The sequence below is a fragment of the Crassostrea angulata genome, chromosome 2 (assembly GCF_025612915.1).
Source record: "Crassostrea angulata isolate pt1a10 chromosome 2, ASM2561291v2, whole genome shotgun sequence".
Lineage (NCBI taxonomy): Eukaryota > Metazoa > Mollusca > Bivalvia > Ostreida > Ostreidae > Magallana > Magallana angulata.
In genome coordinates, this window is record NC_069112.1 from 75,514,555 (window position 1) to 75,536,781 (window position 22,227).

Here is a 22,227-nt window from a genome sequence, read left to right on the forward strand (position 1 = left end):
AAATCTAAGCTTAACATTTAAAGAAAATTAACCATTGGTTTGCGTTGCAAGTAAAATTGTAGATTTCTTATAAAAAAAACTTCGTTCTGGTGGTTTTTGGTAAACATTTTGGTTCATCTCTATTAATAGAAATATTCTGCATCATATAATATGTTTACTCATATATTTATATTTAAGAATGCATAAAAAAATACACTAAATTAAAAAGTTAACGCAAATTTACACACTTAATATCTGTTCCAATAAGAATTACAAATTTTCACATTTTTTATATTCGTAATAAAAAAATATACATTTTGTTAAAGTTAAAAAAAATATACAATCTGAGTTTTGCTTTAAATTAGTTTATTTCATGTCTTAACTAAGATTTTACATAGCTTCAATTTTACTTTCTAAATTCACACGATTCATCTGACACGTCTGTTATAATTTGGGCGAAATGACACTTTAAAATAATTTTATTGCAGGTTGAATCTTCAATGTCTGAAAACAGCCTAACGGTTTTATTAGAGCAGAAATGTCAAACAATAGATAAGGGGCTGGAATTTGGAATTGTTTTCTTTACAGTTATTTTGATTCCATTTATTTTTGATAAAATAAGTTTGTATGAGACGCTGTTTCACTCCTAAATAAAAGATAGAGGAAACAGCGATTTATCTATAGGTTACACTTCAGTGCAGACAGTTTATGTTAAATGCACCGTAGCGCCAAAAGAAGCATATAGACCCCAGTGTTTGTTTTAAAATATGGTTAGGCTGAGTGTGTAAATTTGAAATTTGAAAAAAAATTATTACTTTTGGTTACAGGATTAAAAATCATTATATAGCAACTTGCAGATTTAAAAATATAACCTCAATGTTTTTTGACAGATTTAAACTATAGCAGGCTTGATTTTGCTACTTTATATCATAAAAATATGATACAATATGTGAAATTCCTAGAAAGTTTTCTTACAGTACAAAAATTACGACTAAATTTACTCTTATCTTTTTTGTTGTTCTAGAATTCAGGGTAATGAGGATACATGATTGTTCCAATAATAAAAGCATTCAAGAGTACTCCATGACTACTTAATGAAAATTATATCATTTAATATATGGTTTCCGGTTTAATTAAGAAGGGGTAATGTGTTCAAATATGATGGAATTAATACCTTGTACTCAGACTGAAATGTGTTATTTTCACTGGCGCTTTTTTCGGATACCACACGCTGTAAATCTTCAACCTGAATAGCCGTATTGAATTCTGCTGTATTATAATAACCTTCGTCGTCTGCCATTAACGTTTCGTTCATATATTCTGCAGGCGACGTTTCCGGCAAATCAGCTGCGAAATAAACATTATATTCACAATACTGGAACATTTTTCAAATGAACATTGCATAAATCATTGTAAGTGTATTTCTCGTGTAATTCGAAAATTAGAGTCATCCCATGTTTTCGTAGAGTGGTATTTTCATTGCCAATATTTTGAAAATAATGGGCAGGTTTGTTTTCTCACTGATTTATAAAGATCAGTTTAACTTAACATCAACACATATAAAACAACTTCATGCCGTGTAAAATTTACATGATGAAATACGATTATCTATGCACAGTAAACATATTATGAGCTATTTGGAATAAGTTAAAAATTAAGGTATAACGCTATTGGACCTCCATGAATGTGTGCAATGTAGAACCGTAACGATAGAGATACAACCTAACATGATTTTTAAACTACATTCATTTTATTTTAATAAATCACAAATTGAGCAGCTGCTATATGATTCTAGTACTTTTATTGGTCACTCTGAATAATATAACTTTTATATAAGCTGATAATTTTCGTGCACGATATAGATTAGTGCAAATATAAAAAAGTAGGGAATTTTCATTATATCTAGATCTTAACATAATTTATTCAGACACTTTATACTAATATTACCATTCAAATCAGCATATTTCTTTCCTTTGCCAGAATATTTTGAATGAAACGTCTGTGATGTTGATTGATCTTTACCCTGGCTGTCACTGTTATTGCTTCCTCTACGTCTTTGATTAAAAACAAATTGGTATTCATTTTTAAAAAGGGTAAATAGTTATATCTTCTGGCTTGTAAAATATTTTGTTCAAAATAGTAACGTTTATAAAAATCTGTAGAAATTGGCACTGATATTTTTGTGACGTCGTTTTGAAAATGAAATACAATTGAAATATGTTATATTTCATTATCCTACCGTCTATAAAAAACACCCAGAATTCCAACGATCACCAGCACGATCAATACAGAAACAATCCCACCTGCTATTGCACCTGTATTCGAGTTTGAGGTTCTGTGTTCGCTTTCCATTGATTCTGAAAGATATATGTATGATTTTTACCAAATGGATCCACATTCACAAAATAATATATGGAAATATTGTTTTCGGTTTTTTTTAAATAACGCCAGTCAAAGAAAAAGTAAAGTGAATGTATGCATTAACAAAAACGTCATTTTAGGAACATTTTGTAGTTTTAATTATACGCTTAAAGATCTCTGCAATACACTGAGCTTACTTTGCTATTTTATACAAAAATTTAATTAGTAAACGATTTATATTATATTCTGCTTTATAAGTTTTGAAAAAAACACTTCCTTGACAAAGTAAATACGCCATTTGAAGATTAACTTTCATAAACCATTTATCAGATATTTGAATACATTTTATTTGAATGATGTTTAAACGTCCATATATTAGACATGTGGTAAACGGGTGATTACTTGTTATCGCAATTCAATCGATTACAGCCGATTTTTTTCGGTGTTATTATTAATATTTTTTTTTATACTTTTGATTACTCTTCACCTAAATATGTTTTGTCTTCCCTCGGACTGAAATGTCATATTTTCATTGGATTACACATGACACGTGATTGCCTCATGTATCTCTGTGTAGGTTCTTTGAGGATTAATATTAGGCAATATGGCCGTCATTGACCGCCGCCTCACCTACTCATCTCGATATTTCATATTATTTAACACAAAAATCGTGTTCAGTAAGTCATTAAAATATTAAGAATAGTGGCCCTTTGGAATTATTTTTAAATTAAAGTAGTTGCCATTTGAATATTGACGTCACATTGTTGTGTCTGGAGCAGATCAAAATGAACAAATTTGCTCAAATCTCTGCACGGGTTTAACATTGAATAGCAATAAAACGTTATAAGTAATATGGGTGAAGCGAAGATTTTTAAAGCATATTTGAAAGGTTGTATTGATAATTTTGAAGAGTTTAAATGAGTTTAATTGGACGAGATGTAAGGCATCTTGTACATGTCTTTGCGTAGATCACCGCTATTTGTGAATGAGTATGTCGCTTGATAGTCCTCAGGAAAACAAAACACTTATTAGGTTAGTTGCTTACTCACTGTGGAAATATATTGGCTTGATCAATTTCATAGTCGGCTCGGCTTCGCCTCGCCATCTATGAGATTGATCAACCCAATATATTTTCGTAGTGAGTCAGTAATTAACCTAATAAGTAATAGTGATGCACAATTGTATGATTTTCCACTTTCACTTAATATATAAATATTTGTTCACAGGTGTATAATAGCAGATAATCAGTTGTTAACTCTTAGAAAAATCACTAGCGCTGCTTAATGATTAGTCATTATTGAGAGAGAGAGAGAGAGAGAGAGAGAGAGAGAGAGAGAGAGAGAGAGAGAGAGAGAGAGAGAGAGAGAGAGAGAAGAGGGGAGAGAGAGAGAGAGATGTTGTGTCTATTTTTGTTTAACCATTAAAGCGATATTTCTATATAAAATGTTGTACAAATTAACTTTACGAAATGCAGAACTTAATACGGAAGAATTATTTAGTAATTTATGTTTATAAACACAACTGTCAAGATTAGTGTGATTGTGTAAAGACATTTCCCTTTGTTACCAAATATTGTAAAAAATAAAAAAAGTGTAGATTTTCCCATTGAAAACGATTGTATAGAAACTTGATGCTAGAAATGCGTACTGTATTAACCCATACAACAGAAAAACTCACAAAGGTTGTGATGCATTAACCTTTTGATACAGTTCATATACGTTTTTATTTCTCCGATTTTTTTTACATTTAAAAAAAAAGACAAACTATACTAGTATAAAAAGATGAAATTTTAAAACAAGCATTACTGTGTTGTTCTATTTTATTATATTCTTTAAAATCTATAATTAGAAAAACTGACATTTTGTACGAGAAATGTATAGGTATATTTTTACAGTTTATTATCTTAATTATACCTTATTATTTAAGGTACTTCACTACACCCAGTCTTATAATTTTTAAGACACTACGTCACAAGATTTAAATATTTTGTTAAACTGTTTATATCGTTCGGTTTGGTTGTATATCTTCGTAGCTCAGTGGTTAAAGTATTGGGCTTTTGAACCGCAGATCATGAGTTCGAATCCGCCTGGAGTTTTGTTCATGTTTACTGAATTAAATTTTCAAAAATGTAATTTTTCATCCAAAATTGCACATTTTTTGCCTCTTTGACTAAAATACTTCTTATCCATTATGATATATATCATAATCAAGTAATTTTCTGCTGATTTGAGAAAATATTTCAAGATATATTGAGCCACCTTAAAAGGCTCTTGAGGAATGATGTCACATATTCTTTTAATCGCGGGCATTAATTACCCTTTAACAACTTCGTGAAATGTGTCAGATACAAGCCCTAATATGTATATTCCTTATGACTTAGAATAAAAAAATGACAATAACAAACCGTCAACCATCTCAAAAAGTGATGAAAACAAAGTTCAATTTTGGTTAAAAATTAACGTCTGAAAATGTATAGATATTCATAAAAAAAAATCGGGGTTTGAAAGACCAACAATTAGGTTAATATGCAATAGCAGTAACTAAGTATTTAGATCACCTTGGCACAAAGGATATTTAAAGAGGGGTTCGCAGCCTGAAATGCATGTCCCGTTATCTTTATCACATGTCTTTGTACCCTCGCAATGACCACATTGTGCTGTACATGTGTCGTTGTAAAAACCGTCTATACACTCTGTAATTATAAATTAAAACGTTGTATATAGCATGACGATTTAGTGAATATTTCAATACAGAGATTCTTGAAACTCTATTTTGTATAAACATGTATGTTCAAAATGAATCAAGAACATTGGCTTTGTTCCGTATTTATATAGGTGTATAAAGGTGTTTTTGTTAATATTTGTTTCAAATATAAGCAATATTGATTATAACTACATTGAACCAAATACTTTAACCAAACACTTGTTTGATGTATTTAATGTTGACCAATTGAGGACATATAGAATGTATCTACGTTTGTCTTTCTGTCTATTCAAGTTTTCTGACTATTTCAGATTTAGTAACACATAATTGCAAATAATTCTTCTACCATGCCAGTATTTGATTAATTACTGTCAAACTTAAAAACCTTTTTTATTAGCTCACCTGAACCGAAGGTTCAAGTGAGCTTTTCTGATCACCCGTTGTCCGTCGTCCGTCCGTCCGTCCGTCTGTCCGTCCGTCTGTAAACTTTTCACATTTTCAACTTCTTCTCAAAAACCACTGGACCAAATTTAACCAAATTTGGTAAAAAAGCATCCTTATGGAAAGGGGATTATAAATTGTTAAAATAAAGGGCACAGCCCTTTTCAAAAGGGAGATAATTGCGAAACAGTGAGTATAGGGTGCATGTCTTTAAAAATCTTCTTCTCAAGAACCACTGCACCAGAAATGCCAATATTTACACAAAAGCTTGTATATATAGTGAAGATTCTAAAATGTAAAAATCGTGACCCTCGGACCAAAACTGGGGCCCCAGGCGGGGTTCAAAGTTTAACATAGAAATACACAGGAAAATGTTTAAAAAATCTTCTTCTCAAGAACCACTGCACCAGAAATGCCAATATTTACACAAAAGCTTGTATACATAGTGAAGATTCTAAATTGTAAAAATCGTGACCCTCGGACCAAAACTGGGCCCCAGGCGGGGATCAAAGTTTAACATAGAAATGCATAGGAAAATGTTTAAAAAATCTTCTTCTCAAGAACCACTGCACCAGAAATGCAAATATTTACACAAAAGCTTGTATACAAAGTGAAGATTCTAAATTGTAAAAATCGTGACCCTCGGACCAAAACTGGGGCCCCAGGCGGGGTTCAACGTTTAACATAGAAATACATAGGAAAATGTTTAAAAAATCTTCTTCTCAAGAACCACTGCACCAGAAATGCCAATATTTACACAAAAGCTTGTATATATAGTGAAGATTCTAAATTGTAAAAATCGTGACCCTCGGACCAAAACTGGGGCCCCAGGCGGGGTTCAAAGTTTAACATAGAAATACACAGGAAAATGTTTAAAAAATCTTCTTCTCAAGAACCACTGCACCAGAAATGCCAATATTTACACAAAAGCTTGTATACATAGTGAAAATTCTAAATTGTAAAAATCGTGACCCTCGGACCAAAACTGGGGCCCCAGGCGGGGTTCAAAGTTTAACATATATAGAAATACATAGGAAAATGTTTAAAAAATCTTCTTCTCAAGAACCACTGCACCAGAAATGCCAATATTTACACAAAAGCTTGTATACATAGTGAAGATTCTAAATTTTAAAAATCGTGACCCTCGGACCAAAACTGGGGCCCCAGGCGGGGTTCAAAGTTTAACATAGAAATACATAGGAAAATGTTTAAAAAATCTTCTTCTCAAGAACCACTTCACCAAAAATGCCAATACATACACAAAAGGTTGTATATATAGTGAGGATTGTAAAAATCGTGACCCCCGAACAAAAGTGGGGCCCCAGGAGGGGTTTAGATTTTAACATATATAGGAAAATGTTTTAAAATCTTCTCAAGAACCATCGTGCAACTGTTTGGGATATTACTATGCATACATGTACATCCTTAAATAATGTAGATTCAAAAAATTGTAACTCCCGGACAATTGATGGGCACCAAGAGGGGTTCAAAATTTAAACATTTTAAAAAACAAAGGAAAAGTTTAAAAATTTTCTTCTCAAGAACTACAATGCTTTAGTTAGTGGAATATCTATGCATGCATCCTTCGCTTATGTAGATTCCTAATTCGTAAAATCGTGACCCCCGGACCAATAATGGGGCCCCAAGATGGGGTCAAAGTTTATTATAGAAATATAAAGGTAACAGGTTAAAAAATCTTCTTCTCGAGAACTAAAATGCTTCAATTTGTGAGATTACTATCATGCATACAACCTTGGATAATGAAGGTTCGACAGTTTTAAAATAGTGACCCCTGGACTAATACTAGGGACCCAAGATGGGTTTAAAGTTAAATGTAGAAGTACCGGTATATATGGAAAATGTTTCAAAATCTTCTTTTCGAGAACTACAATGCATCAATTTGTCAGATAACTACGTAAGCACCCTCAAATAGTGTAGATTCGAAATTATAAAAGCCGAGACCTCAATCTAATACTGGGGCCCCAAGAGGTGTTCAAAGTTTAGCATAGAAATATAGAGGGAAAATGTTGAAAAATCTTTTTCTAGGGAACTATAATGCTTCAGCTTGTGAGATAACTATGCAAGCATCCTTAAATAATGTAGATTCCAAATAATTAAAACTTTAGCACTGGACTAATACTGTGGCCCCAAAAGGGGTTCAAACTTTAACATAGAAAGATATATTGAAAATGTTTTTAAAAAGTTCTTCTCGAGAACTATAATGCTACAGTTTGTGAGATTACTATGCAAGGATCCTCAAATTGTGTAAACTCTAATGTAGTGGAACCAAGAGTTATCTTTCTTAATGTTCTGTACAGTCTGAGAGTTATTCCTCTTGAAGTGGAACTCTTCTACGTTCAGTTTTTCAGGTTGTGTACGTGCGATCCCACCGCAGTGCTGCACATTTTCATTCCTATGTTACTATTTATGTTGTTCAAGCCAACCATAAACCTCGGACCATTACTGGGTCCCCAGAAAGGGGTTCAATGTTTAAAATAGAAAAAACATATGCTACGAAATGTAATGTTACAAGGAACTGCTGTTCAGGTGAGCGATGTGGCCCATGGGCCTCTTGTTATTAGAAACTGTGTTTAAAATTTCAAGCAACAAACAATCAGTAGAACGATTTTTACGTAACAAATAACAATGAAAGAAAGTCCTGTTTACGTTATTATATTCACTTCAAATAAGTTTTACAATTTGCATCCAACTGTTAAGTCTAAAGTCACAACACATTAACTATTAAAGTCTTAAGATCTTCGGCATTACATATCTGGATATTTCGTATTTGAATTTTTTTTCAATACAGTGATCCTATTTCAAATGATGTTTTAACAAATGCCAAAATATACTAAAGCGTTTGACTCTTTATTTTATCGATAAGGACTGTAAATTTTGGAACATATAGAAAGAATTAATAATATTAGAAATAATTTAATAACCTAAGGTGAGAGGCACAAATATAATTGAATAAAACGTATATACCGCTCTACCTTTACAAAATGGATATTTAAAGTTATTAATGCATCCGTTAGGACAGTATCCGTTATCCTTTTCACAATATGCCCCGTTTTTACAATTTCCACAGACTCCGGTACATAAACGGTTGTAAAATCCGTCGTCACATTCTACCAAAATAAAAAAAGGGTTTTAGTTCAAAGATGAAAAGTGTGTCATGCATCAGTTTATTCAAGTAAGAAAATAATTTATACAACAGACGGATATCGAATTCTTTTGTTTCAAACTTATTTTGGTCTATATATGAGCGATTATATTGAAAACACAAACAATTTTTATAAAAGGAAACGCTGAAATGCTTTGTTAAGTGCCATATTACCTGTATTAAAATGTAACGTTAAAAAGAATGAAATACTTTAACGTAAGACGCTGGGTACAGGTTTAAATGTCGAGAATTCTAATAGGCACAATAGGTGTAAATTCATAAAAATTATTTGCACTCATTTTCTATGGAACATAACCCATTTTTCTTTATGTGACATACATGTTAATTTTTTGTATCTCGTAAATCAGCATATGGTTTAATATCAATTTGTTTCATACAAAAGAAAATCAAAATTTACTTTCGTCAGATATTTTCAATCAAGATTACATATACTTCCATTTAGTGTGGTCTTCATCAGCTTTATTCAAAATTTAATAATTTTGATTGTACGTGTTGTCATTTCATCATCAGTGTCAATACTTAAATTTTTGTTCACTTTAATGTTCTTTTTTGGTTACATGAATATACAAACACAGAAAACTGTTTGATGAAACAATGAGTGTGACTGCAGTTTGATGATACCTTGGCACAAAGGAGGATTGAAATGAAGATTGCACCCATTCGAACAATGTCCGTTAATTTTATCACAAACTTGTCCGTTGAGGCAATGACCGCATTCTCCAGTACAGTTTGCATTGTAATAATTATCAGCACACTCTTATAAAAGAAAAACAATTGTAAATAAACATATCCCATGATTATATTCCTTATTCCTCTACAAAAGACAACATTACATTAGTTTTAAATGTACATTTTTTCACCAAATAAAAAACAGTCATTACAATTGACTTATTATTTCCGACTTATAATTTACTGGTCTTTCAAACATCTAAATAAAACATCAAAATTATGTCAAAATGGGTAATATTTCAAAGAAAATCTATTCATTTCTACATGTAGTGCTTTTTATGAAACGTTTTTATCACTTAGAGGTACTAAAGAGATATCAAAATCAATCAAACAATACATAAAACTCGAATTAGATTTTTAGAAGGGACCATTTCAAAAATTCTTTGTATTACTTTTTTATAAAATTGAACATAATAAGAAAAAGCGTCCTTGTAAGAGAATTCTTTTTTAATTCTCAATTTATTTTCTATTCAAATTGATAAATGATACTTAAACGAAGATGTTTGATTAATACTATTTTATGAAATGACCATGCCATGGAATTTGTTTTTATAGGAGAACATGTCAAAGTGCGATGTGACGTTATTTTTCGTCAATTGGTCATGGCAAGTACTGTGCAAACTCTAATAAAAGAGTTTGTTCACTGTTTTAAAGTTGATTTTGAGTTTGCAATTTATATATTTTTAGAAATAAAATGCTATAAAAGTTATGCACAGGGACGGTTTCACTATATTTTTTCGATACGAGCATTGATAAGGATCAAAATATCAATCATAAACCACCGGTTTATACCCTGCTAAAAATATATGTAGATGCTCATAAAAAGCGTGAGCTAATATAAAACTCACTACAGAAATTTGACATCCCCGAACAAAGATTTTTTTATTTTAAAGACAAAAAGAAAAGTATGTCATGCATGAGTTTATACAGGTAAAAAATAGTTAATACAAATGACGGATATCGAAAAATTACTGAAACAATGAGTGTGACTGCAGTTTCATAGTACCTTGGCATAAAGGAGGATTGAAATGAAGATTGCACCCATTCGAACAATGTCCGTTAATTTTATCACAAACTTGTCCGTTGAGGCAATGACCGCATTCTCCAGTACAGTTTGCATTGTAATAATTATCAGCACACTCTTATAAAAGAAAGACAGTTGTAAATAAATGTTATATTCCTTAATCCTTTATAAAAGGAAGATTTGACATCATGAAATTAGTTTTAAATGTACATTTTTTTTTCACCAAATAAAAAACATTACAATTGACTTGATATTTCTGACCAAAAATTTACTGGTCTTTCAAACATCAAAATAGCACACAAAATTATGTCAATATCACTTCCCCATCCTTAATGAAGAACGTTATTGAAATCTCACCATCACACCTGTCCCCCGTCCAGTGATTCTGACATCCACTAGGACAATGACCATTCACATTGTTACACACGGCATTATCTTTACAGTGTCCACATTGGATGTTACAATCGTCGCCATAGTAATGGTCAATGCATCCTAAATAAAATTTAAGGTAAGGTCAATACGTATCTAATGAAAGATTTGTCTCCATCGTTCAAATATAGTTAATGTAGGAGAAAACAAGTAAGCAAAGAATTCCAATAGTTTGATTTTTCAGAATTGTTGATATTCTGTTATTTGTAACGAAACGGGTAATATTTCAAAGAAAATCTATTCATTTCTACATGTGGTGATTTAAATGTAACTTTTTTATCAGTTAGAGGTACTAAAGAGATATCATAATCAATCAAACAAATCATAAAAATCGAATTAGATTTTTAGTAGGGACCATTTCAAAATTTCTTTGTATTACTTTTTTTATAAAATTGAACATAAGGAAAAGCGTCCTTGTAAGAGAATTCTTTTTTAATTCTCAATTTATTTTCTATTCAAATCGATAAATGATACTTAAACGAAGATGTTTGATTAATACTATTTTATGAAATGACCATGCCATGGAATTTGTTTTTATAGGAGAACATGTCAAAGTGCGATGTGACGTTATTTTTCGTCAATTGGTCATGGCAGGTACTGTGCAAACTCTAAAAAAAGAGTCTGTTCACTGTTTTAAAGTTGATTTTGAGTTTGCAACTTATATATTTTTGGAAATAAAATGATATCAAAGTTATGCACAGGGACGGTTTCACTATATTTTTTTCGATACGAGCATTGATAAGGATCAAAATATCAATCATAAACCACCGGTTTATACCCTGCTAAAAATATATGTAGATGCTCATAAAAAGCGTGAGCTAATATAAAACTCACTACAGAAATTTGACATCCACGAACAAAGATTTTTTTATTTTAAAGACAAAAAGAAAAGTATGTCATGCATAAGTTTATACAGGTAAAAAATAGTTAATACAAATGACGGATATTGAAAAATTACTGAAACAATGAGTGTGACTGCAGTTTCATAGTACCTTGGCATAAAGGAGGATTGAAATGAAGATTGCACCCATTCGAACAATGTCCGTTAATTTTATCACAAACTTGTCCGTTGAGGCAATGACCGCATTCTCCAGTACAGTTTGCATTGTAATAATTATCAGCACACTCTTATAAAAGAAAGACAGTTGTAAATAAATGTTATATTCCTTATCCTTTATAAAAGGAAGATTAGACTTCATGAAATTAGTTTTAAATGTACATTTTTTTCACCTAATAAAAAACATTACAATTGACTTGATATTTCTGACCAAAAATTTACTGGTCTTTCAAACATCAAAATAGTACACAAAAATATGTCAATAATACTTCCCCATCCTTAATGAAGAACGTTATTGAAATCTCACCATCACACCTGTCCCCCATCCAGTGATTCTGACATCCACTAGGACAATGACCATTCACATTGTTACACACGGCATTATCTTTGCAGTGTCCACATTGGATGTTACAATCGTCGCCATAGTAATGGTCAATGCATCCTTAATAAAATTTAAGGTAAGGTCAATACGTATCTAATGAAAGATTTGTCTCCATCGTTCAAATATAGTTAATGTAGGAGAAAACAAGTAAGCAAAGAATTCCAATAGTTTGATTTTTCAGAATGGTTGATATTCTGTTATTTGTAACGAAACGGGTAATATTTCAAAGAAAATCTATTCATTTCTACATGTGGTGATTTAAATGTAACTTTTTTATCAGTTAGAGGTACTAAAGAGATATCATAATCAATCAAACAAATCATAAAAACCCAATTAGATTTTTAGTAGGGACCATTTCAAAATTTCTTTGTATTACTTTTTTTATAAAATTGAACATAAGGAAAAGCGTCCTTGTAAGAGAATTCTTTTTTAATTCTCAATTTATTTTCTATTCAAATCGATAAATGATACTTAAACGAAGATGTTTGATTAATACTATTTTATGGAATGATCATGCCATCGAATTAATATTTTACAGGAGAATATGTCAAAGTGCGATGTGACGTTATTTTTCCTTAATTGGTCATGGCAAGTACTGTGCAAACTCTAGAAAAAGGTTTGTACACTGCTTAAAAGTTGACTTTGAGTTTGCAATTTATATATTTTTAGAAATAAAATGCTATAAAAGTTATGCACAGGGACGGTTTCACTATATTTTTTCGATACGAGCATTGATAAGGATCAAAATATCAATCATAAACCACCAGTTTATACCCTGCTAAAAATATATGTAGATGCTAATAAAAAGCGTGAGCTAATATAAAACTCACTACAGAAATTTGACATCCCCGAACAAAGATTTTTTTTATTTTAAAGACAAAAAGAAAAGTATGTCATGCATAAGTTTATACAGGTAAAAAATAGTTAATACAAATGACGGATATCGAAAAATTACTGAAACAATGAGTGTGACTGCAGTTTCATAGTACCTTGGCATAAAGGAGGATTGAAATGAAGATTGCACCCATTCGAACAACGTCCGTCAATTTTATTACAAACTTGTCCGTTGAGGCAATGGCCGCATTCTCCAGTACAGTTTGCATTGTAATAATTATCAGCACACTCTTATATAAGAAAGACATTTGTAAATAAATGTTATATTCCTTAATCCTTTATAAAAGGAAGATTTGACATCATGAAATTAGTTTCAAATGTACATTTTTTTAACCAAATAAAAAACAGTCATTACAATTGACTTATTATTTCCGACTAATAATTTACTGGTCTTTCAAACATCAAAACAGCACACCAAATTTAAGTCAATATCACATTACCATCCTTAATGAAGAGTGTTATTGAAATCTCACCATCGCACCTGTCTCCCGTCCAGTGATTCTTACAAATACTAGGACAATGACCATTCACATTGTTACACACGGCATTATCTTTACAGTGTCCACATTGGATGTTACAATCGTCGCCATAGTAATGGTCAATGCATCCTAAATAAAATTTAAGGTAAGGTCAATACGTATCTAATGAAAGATGTGTCTCCATCGTTCAAATATAGTTAATGTAGGACAAAACAAGTGAGCTAAGAATTCCAATAGTTTGATTTTTCAGAAATGTTGATATTCTGTTATTTTGAACGAATCGGGCAATATTTGAAAGATACAAACCATCCAACCTGACAATTTCTCTTACATCGCCTTAAACCTACCATGTAAATTTCCTTTCAGTGGAGTAATATATGAAATAGTAATTATTATAAATTGTTATGACATTAAGTTACGGGAGACCATTTTGTTACTTACAATCCCTGAATACCGTAGAAGCACACATATTAATATATCATAATATAATAATATTCTGTTGTCATTTAATTTCGTAATCTCTTTGAATTCATTAAAAATTTGGTTAAAAAATGATATGAATTTCGTTTGTTTTTACTGCCAACGAAGATAACAAAATTGAATCCTCAGCAAATATTTTTGCTTCTTCAGTAAATTAAAACTTGCAACTTAAGAGTATTTCCGATGTCTTGAAAACCAGTTGTAAACCATCTTTAATTTTGCAACACTTAAAGACCTTAAAATGTATTGTTTATATTCAAATAAAATGAAGCATTATGATTGTAATGACTTTTTGACCAAAATAAATTAAAATGATGACCATTTCATAATTGGATCTAGATTAATTAATGTTAGAACATACTTGACGCAGTTGGAAATTGATAAATAACTTAAGGAGAGCGGAATATATTCATTTCTACAATACATGTCGTGATTTTTATGAAACTTTTTTTATCAGTTAGAGTTATTAAAGAGATAAGAAAAACAATCAAACAATACATAAAAATCGAATTAGATTTTTAGTAGGGACCATTACAAAAATTCTTTGTATTCCTTTTTTAAAAAATGAACATAATAAGGAAAAGCGTACTTGTAAGAGAATTCTTTTTTAATTGTCAATTTATTTTCTATATTCAAATTGATAAATGATACTTAAACAAAGATGTTTGTTCAATATTATTTTATGAAATGACCATGTCATCGAATTTATTTTTACGGGAGAATATGTCAAAGTGCGATGTGACGTTATTTTTCGTCATTTGGTCATGACAAGTATTGTGCAAACTCGGTTTGTACACTATTTCAAAGTTGACTTATGAAAGCAAAGAACTATACTAGAGTTTGCAATTTATATATTTTTTAAAATAAAATGCTTCAAACGTTATGCACAGGAACGGTTTCACTATATTTTTTCATACAAGCATTGATACGGATCAGAATATATATGATTAATCACCGGTTTAAACTTTGTTAAAAAATATATGTATATGCTCATAAATATCGAGAGCTAATATAAAACTCACTACAGAAATTTGACATCCCCGAATAAACACTGTATTTTTTAATTAATGTTGCAAAGCGTATTTCAGCATGTTAAATAATAGCAATGTCGCCTACTGCATGCAATATTAAAGTGTGTGCTGATGACGTGATGACGTTCGATAGCTATAAATAGCGTCATAAGCGGTCTTTCATTGAGTTTTAGTGATTGTGACATTATATTTGAGAATTTTATGTTCGTAACTGTCATTCCTAATAAGTTCGCGATACATCTGCGCAAAGCGAATTAGGCCTGCTGTCCTTAAATGGTGTCATCTTAGTTGGCCTTTTATTTTCTTGAAATGACCTTTGATCTTAATTGGCATCACTTTTACATAATATCAAGCCATTTTGTTGCATAATTGATTTCCACCAATTATTTGAACGGGTGTTCAACCTATTAGACCAATGTTCACGTTAACAGAGACCTTGCTATAAATATATATGCATCCAATAAAAAATCGTGACAACATAACTCATATACATGTATGTATTAATGTAGGCAGACCACATTTAAATCTTACATATTTTTTAAAGAATCGAGTCATTTGTTTTAAAAGTATTATTCGAATATACGGCTAAAAATATTAGATAATTATATAAGATAATTATCATTATCTTGTAATGATAAAGTACCATAAATGTGGGGGGTGGGGGTGGGGGGGGGGGGGTAACGCATTCGTACGTCATAACAATTTCCAATTGGGTTTCGATCAAATGCATACGCTTATGATTTAATGATTCCTAAAGATCTGAATTTTTTTTATATATGTGTACTTACGTTCACAGAAATCCCCTGTCCATTGAGTATCGCATCCTTCATTACATCTACCTGTCAGCTTGTCACAATATGTACCCATTTTGCAGTGTCCTTTACAACTCACACACTGTCTATTTGATATATATTGCCCATTTTCACAAACTGGAAATAAAACAAACCAGATTTATGACATGCATTTAAATTGATGTAGAAAACCATTTCGCATTTACATCTAAAGAAGTATCATTGTACTCTTTTCGATTTATCAAAATATCAGATATATAAGAATATTCAAAAAACAAAATCAATTTAATTGAGATGTCATGAAATTGATATAATAATTTGTTTATTAAGTTGCTTTTTTTTTGTTTTGTTCTTTTGGTTTTTTTTGTTTTTTTTTTTGTTGTTTTTTTTTGGGGCGGGGGGGGGGGGGGTTCAAACCCACCTAGATAGAGTATTTTAAGTTACAGTCTAATAAAGACTATCTTTCGGGAGTAATATATTACACGATTAGCTATTCCAAATAACTGTGGAGTTATGAATTCAGTATTATTTTTTTTCACAATAACAGTCATTATTTTTCAATAATTTGAGATAATAATTAGGGACTTGCATTTCAAAATGTAAAAAAGAAACATTATTTCCCAAACAAATCACAATTTTAAAGCATTCAAGTTCTAAACAGATCTGTGCCAAAAAAATAATAAAACACATAATTGTTCTACTTATTCAATGGTCAATATTTCTTTTATTAACAGTTTCAATATATCTTTGAAGTCTATGATATATACATTGTAAAATTCATATAAAGTTCAAAAGTAAAAGCAAAGAAAAACTGTTAAAATATTTTCAAATTTCAGAAAATGATATGAAATGCGGAATAAGCTATATCAACTGAGTAAATATATTTTTACATTTAGTATAATAGATTGATTGACGTTGCTAGGTTTTATCATTAAGTTGCATAATATTAACTTGATATTTGTAAAATATGTCAGTGTTGCATTACTAACTACATCTTTTTTGAAGTTAAGAGGAAATAATATGTCTTTGAAGAAACCCTGCTGCGAAAACAAGGGGAACATTAACAAGTGTAAATACATTCTATTGTACGTATTGTACTTCTTCATTCAGAAGAAATTTCTAATTATATAATTGAAATTTTGATTTGATGGATCATTATAAAAATACCTATTGTAACAAATGATATGATACATATATATGATGTACAAACTTTGTAAGTATTTTCAAAAACAGTTTTAACGTCGCAAACCTTAAAAGAAAGCCATAGTTGAACGTATCTAACATACAGAAATCCTTACCTATACATTCTGCTGTTAGAGCGTTTGGATCTGTACACCCATCTGCACAGGAACCGTTGAATGCGTCACAGTGTTGGTTCTTACACTTGTTTGGACATACGGGCATGCATCCGGGATAATACCTATCCGGATTACAACCTAGAAGTATAGTATACTTTTGTGTAAGTTTAAATTGCAAAAAAAAACTTGCTATTTTATCTAAGGTGAAATAGCTTTCGTGCTATCTGCCCAAAATGAAAAGCCACATTCTCCGGTGGACTTTGATTTCCTCGTTTATAATCTTGGAGTATTTTTTTTGTAATCAGAGTCGCTACGTTAAATTCAATGTCAGATAACCTTGATTTGTTAACCGTAAAAATATGTCGCTGACATATTTTTCGGTGTTATAAAATAACAATGTACTGGCACTGAGACAATAACAAGTTAAATGTCCCCTCGATAGCAATTTATTGTAAAATAGTTGCCGTCAAGGGGACATCAACTTGTTATTAATTGAATTTTTGTCTACTGATTGTATATGAGAATTTGTTATTTTAAAGTAGTGTTTCTTCTCTATATTTTGTATTTCAGATATTTTAAAAACTTACCCATTACATTTATCTCACAAATCTCAATTGATGTGAGGGAATCACTGCCTTGACCGGAACATGCTGATCGAAATCCCGTCGTTCTCTGATTTGTGAACACTATTTGCCGAACAAGTCTGTTGATAGTGATGTTCTGTATTGGAGCAGGACAACCAGACATTGGGTCATGGTGATACACTAAGTCGTCAGGACTAGGTGATTGAGGATCGAACGTGTCATCGTAGAATGCGTATATTGAAAAACCAGACATTCGATATAGAGCTAATAAATAAAATATGAGCAAAAATGCCAGTGACTCAAACACTAAAGTAACTTTATTCCGAATTTTTATTTCCGTGACTTTATCAGCAAATCAAATTTTAATTCATTAATGGGTATTGACATGAAGCATATTAAAAATTTTTGCTATATTCTGAACTAAATCCTAGTATGATATCTTGCAATGCAGCCTTCTTTGTTTAAAACTCAAAGAAGTAAATGATTTTAAATAATCAAGTCTGGTGAAATTGCATAAGGAATGTTGCTTGTTATTTACATTAAAGTTTTTTTTTTCAATAAATATCTCCAACACATGATTATTTTTGCATATGATTTTTGCATTTACTTAATGAAGTAGGGTCATACTTAGTTCATCTCGGAAAAAAATTTGAATATATGCAACATTGAACTGTTTCCCTAATTGCACTTTCAGCCATACTGATGTGTAAGCAAATTTCGTTATGGCACACGAGGATCCAGTAGCTTTCTGGTTTATATTTCCATCAACTACTTTAGCTGCTGTCCAAGGCTGATTTGGAAAATGATCTTCACTCATAGTGGCCGTTCCTTGCAAACCCTGAGAAACGTTGTGAGCTACATTAACTGTAAAAGAAATAGCAGATGAAAGACCTTGAGTTCCGTAAAATAAAATACAAACAGCACATTCATGTATCCTGAAGCGGGCAGTTCAAAGTATTTCCTTTTTATAAACTTTTTACAGAGAATGCAACAGGAAGAAAAGAAAAGATTTTTTTTTCAAACTTTAAAACCTTGCCTTAGCAGACTGCTATGATTGAATTTAATTAAATAACTTGATGTATATTGTATGGATATTTCATAAAATACTGCCATAAACCATGTACATGGCATTATCCCTATATAACAATAACAGTCACCATTAAGTAATTGTATTTAGGACGTCATTAAGGGACGTTAGTGTTATTTTTAAAACGTCTGAAGATTTCTCGGTTAAAGGAATTTGTAATGAGCACAGAATCCACGTTCATCAACATAGTCCACAGCCACCGCTTGTATTTGAACGTATAAGCATGGTATGTGTAATGTTCACCATTTTTTAAATTCAAACTACATCGAAGATAAGATTAAGTAAAACCATAATTAAAAACAAACCATATATAGCGTAGTAATTTGTTTGAGTCAGATACACTCTTTGTGACATAAGGTAAAACAAAACGAAATTTTTACATAACTACAATTCGCTAGCCGATCCACGCTCGATGGCTCTCCTCGGCAACAAGCGATTAGTTACAAAATCATGTACACATAGTCTATTACAGGAATGGATGCATTAAGAATGCAGTTACAGTTATTGTGAGCTATTTTTTTTTAAATCTATATTATATTATTAATTACTAAAAGAGATAAGAGTAATTTCCAATTGTGCTTTTAAGGTTTGATTTTATATAAGAACTCAACAAAAGTAAATACTAAATATCTTTAAACGAGTTATAAAACATTGTTTTCTTTCGGACTGAAATGTCACACTCATTAGTTTGATCATGACACAGCAGGATTTATCTCTATGTCCGTCTGGTGAATCTATCATTTGGCAATATGGCCAACGCTTTGAGTATTTTCCTCGACTTTTCATAATTTGATACAAAAATTACGTTCCTTAAGTTCTTAAAATATTTCGAGTAGTTTCCCTTTCAAATTACTTTGAAATTAGTGTAGTTGCCCATTTAATTAAAGTCACATTGGTGTGTATTGAGAAGAATAAAATGGTAGCTTTGAATTTGTTCTAACCCCTGCAGAGGAAAGAGAGAAAACGATTAAAATTAAATAGCAACAATGCAATGTAAGCTTCTTCTTACGGTTTATGAGATTGACCAACCGATATTTTTCCGTAGTCAGTCAGTAACAATCCTAATAAGTAATATTGTACACTTCAAAATTTTAATCTGATAATTTGCAGCATTTTTTGTTCACAGAATCAATATAATCTAATATTTAGATGACCTTACTTACTTTTACACACAGACAGATATCGTTAGTTTGCCAAATGAAAGCCTGTCTATAACTTTTTACTTTCATACATGTATTACGCAGTACCCGAAGACAACATTTTTTTTCGGTGACGCCTACATAGAATCATTTACCGTTTAAGAGTAAAAAGGCTAATTTAAGGGGGCCAGTCCTGTCTTTAAAGTATTTCATGAAGTCCTTTATATTTTACACAACTTTTGTTCTCCGTGTATTTAGAAAATATTTAAAACTGAAAAGCCACAGAGCAAAACTGAGCACAATTCAGAATTTTAAAATTGTATACGTGGTTTAACCAAGCAAATAAAACTGTGAGGACAACTTTCAAGATGTCTACGTTAAAGATGTATACTTTTAAGCCACTTGCTACGGACCGATTTGGGGCTGCTACTAGATCCTCATAAGAGTCATCTAAAGGGGTATAACTCAAAACTGTAAGTAATTAACGATTTCACATTTTTGTGTCTTTTGAGCTTTTAAGAATCTCCGATGTTGCATAGAATTTGTATAAAATTAGACGACAGAAGAAGCGAGATATTCAGGTTTAAAAAATGTCTAGAAGAAAAAGAATGATAACTAGACACAATATTGTCGCGATCAAGGAGGAGATCTTAAATTTAAGAAGTTTGTAATCGTATTCAAGAATTAGCTTTAGCCAAAAGAATTTTAAATAGTTAAATCAGTAGTTGAAAATACAGTTCAGTTTGATTATATGTACATGTCTAAACATGATTTTGAATTCATTAGTTCCAACTCATACCTTATAGAACAAAATGTGGCAATGTATGACACGTCTTTAAAGTTTTAGCACTTGATGATAATATATTTTTGTATTAACTGAATTTATAAGCTTTTTTTTAAAATACCTCCATTTATGATTCTAAAGATCATTTGTCATTTTAAAATATGTTTGATTTCGCTCTCGTTCAATTCTTTACGTCGAATCCTATTTTGGCGTCAGCAAACCCGCGAGCTACCTTAAGGGGTCGATCACTTACTAGAATATTCTTGTTATGGACAATTTTAACTATATTTATATGGTTTAATATTGTTATTCATATCATCCAGAACAATTTTTTCTCTTTATTGCTTTTAAAATATTTTCCTTTTTGAGATATTTATGACCGCAATTTTAACTTCAGGTCCATCAAAACCAATACTTACGTTTCACATGAGAATGTATGGGTCAATAACTGCAAGTTAAATAGTTCCGCTTGTATGACCTTCTAAAAAATATTCCTCAGTAACGAGGTATGAATGAACAACTTTAGACGTCTTTTGGTTCGTAATTTAGAGGATCAACCTGTATTTTGATATCAAACTTAAAATCTTTTGTTTTTTGAGCACTCGTTAACAAATTCGTTACCGTTCATGAGTTATCTTGGAACCGACGTTCTAATGGCCCCGAATCTTCTAGTCGAGGCCATTTCCCAAAATTGTGATGCCTGAATGTTGATTAGTAAACGGTTTTGAGCATGAACTCTATATATTTCTTTTAAAAATATTTCTTCTTTTTGAAATACTGATGATCACAATTTTTTAACTACATGTCCCATAAAACCCCTAAAAACGTAATACATGAAAATTGGGTATATATCAATTATATTAACATATATTAACAGGATTGAAATCTATTTGGATAACGAGACCAATTAAAGATAATTCACAATTGAAAATATTGTTGGAGAGTACTGCTAGCATAAAAAGTTATTAATAAGGTTAAGATTGGTTTTGATATTGCAGGACAATTTACGAAATGGTTTTTGAAAGGAATTTATCACAGCTTTTGAAGAAATCCAAGACAACTAAATTGTTAAATTATGGCAGGACAATACAACCAGCCATTATGGAATAATAAAATATAATTAAAAAAGGAAAATCGTCCCTTTTTTAAAAAAAGAAATCTTGGTACGTCAAAAGAGTACAATACATTTTTGATGAAAAAGACAACCTTTTAGATTTTTAAATAATAGATATAAAATTTAATATACAACTACATTATTAAAACATATGGGAGTAAGACAAGCTGTACTTTCAGAGAAAGGATAGCGTGAGTAAACATTTTGTTTTTAAAGACAAAACAATGGATTTGAATCTTCTATTGATCGTTTACTAC

The 22,227-nt window shown here is 30.9% G+C and overlaps 1 pseudogene; it reads right to left on the bottom strand.

Annotated features, from left to right (window-relative positions):
• Window positions 1-22,227, bottom strand: part of LOC128174871 (receptor-type tyrosine-protein phosphatase T-like) — a 29,403-nt pseudogene that overhangs the window by 6,471 nt on the left and 705 nt on the right.